Source organism: Echinops telfairi, unplaced genomic scaffold (assembly GCF_000313985.2).
Source record: "Echinops telfairi isolate 266 unplaced genomic scaffold, ASM31398v2 ScPeMD7_7420;HRSCAF=8458, whole genome shotgun sequence".
NCBI classification, from domain to species: domain Eukaryota; kingdom Metazoa; phylum Chordata; class Mammalia; order Afrosoricida; family Tenrecidae; genus Echinops; species Echinops telfairi.
This window is the reverse complement of record NW_022111320.1, coordinates 24,929,004-24,931,105: the sequence shown is the minus strand read 5'-3', so window position 1 is coordinate 24,931,105 and position 2,102 is coordinate 24,929,004.

Below are 2,102 nucleotides of genomic sequence, written 5' to 3'. Positions count from 1 at the left end.
GAAATATGTGTTTTCCGATGGTCTTAGGTAACCCCTGTGAAAGAGTCATTCGACCCACAAGTTTAGAATCACTGATTTAGACAGAACTATGCTTGTAATATTTATTTATTCGTTCATAAAATTTGTTATACTTTTAATGAAATACTACATTTTTATTCTCTTGCATTTGTTACTTCAGTAAACAAACATAACAAAAAGAGGAAATGTACTACACAAGTAAACACCTTGTCATTGGTTTAAGCTTGGTGTTACACCCCAAATTCCCAGGAGGTGTTATGAGTGAACTATGCAATCCCTCAAAGAGTTCAAAGAGCTAGAAATATTGTCAGAACAATTGCTGTAAGTTCAGCAGAAGCAGAAAGAGGTTTTTAAAAGATGAGCATAATATTTTCGGAGAAGAGAAGCCACCTAACTTTTTCTACTATAGCAAAACACAATGACTATTGTCCAATGGGCCAACCTCTAAAGGAAGGGGACCCTCCTCCTAGAGTGAAAAGATATTTAATGATAAATTGCACAGCTGATGATGCTCAGAGAGAAGCCAAAAATATTGCAAGTGAGGACACCAGTCAAGGAGCAACATGGAAGCATCTTAAATAACTGTTTTATTGGGTTTTGTTAGCCGTTAATTAATATTTGTTCACTAATATTTTTTAAACTTCTTATAGCAATAGAGTTTTATGTACCTCTTTTAATGTTCTTATTGAGGAATTAATTGTATGAAATAATAAACTACCTTTCATTATATCATTTTTTAATACTTAAAATGGTCATTGGGGCAGCAAACGGGTTGTTAAGCTATTTCAATCCCATCTCTGTCTATAGAAGTGGGTCTCAACCTTCCCAATGCCGCGACCCTTTCATACAGCTCCTCATGTTGTGGTGACCCCTAATCATAAAATTATTTTCATTGCTACTTCATAACTGTCATTTTTCTACTGTTATCAATCATAATGTAAATATCTTATATGCAGGATGTATTAGGCGACCCCTATGAAAGGGTCGTTCGACCCCCAAAGGGGTCGTAACCCACAGGTTGAGAACCGCTGGTTTACAGGGTTGCCTATGAGTGGGAAAAGACTTGAAGGCAGTGAGTTTGGGTGGTCAAATCTAATATTGTCTAGTTCGGCTTTGTGTGTGTGTGTGTAACAGTTTTATTGTCACTTCATCCACATATCATGCCATTCAATAGTTCAATCATATAAAGAACAGTTGTCCAATCTTTACCACAGTCAATTTTAGAACATTTTCTTCTTTTTTGTGCTCATCGTTATTCATGTAATTTCCCCCCCAATTTTTGGCAAAAATACACACAACAAAACCTTCTCAGATTCAACAACGTCTACCTGTATAATTCAGATTCATTGATTATCGTTTTGTATCATTATTGTTATCCCTCTCTAAAATATTCCATCACCATGAAAATAAACTGAATGCCCCTGTGTGTGTGTTTAAAAAGTGTCTTTCATGTGTCTTTGATACATTATCAGAATTAACTTTTTCTCAGGGTAGGTGCAAATCATTTATCAAATTCAAGAACATTGTGGTACAAGGAACTTCAATTGCTGTATGCGGAAAACTCAACATGTAAGCATTTGAAAGAGCAAGTAGTCAGATTTTGTGTTTGTGGCAATTTAGTTTTTACAATATATACTATTTCCCTTCATAGACGGGAAATAGCACTTATAAGAATCACAACAAAACTGATCCTTCGTTAAAAGGTGGACCGAGGGGGAGGGAGGGAAAGAAGAGAAGCTGATACCAAGGATCAAATAGAAAGTAATGTTTAGAAAATAATGATGGCAACATATGTACAAATGTGCTTGATACAATTGATGAATGGATTGTTATAAGAGCTGTAATAGGCCCCAATAAAACGATCTTTAAAAAATGTGGACCAGAATTTCTAGTTCCCAGGGGGTACACAGTTTAGCTTAATTAATAAAGAAGTCTGCCTAGAGCAACGTATTCTTTTAAAGGACTACCTATGTGGGACCAAACTGACAGGAGCATCTCAAAAGGTTCAATCGGAAGATTTAGAGACAGTGAGTTTATGCTCGTGAGGAATCATAATTTGGTAAAGGAGGATAAGATTGATTGCA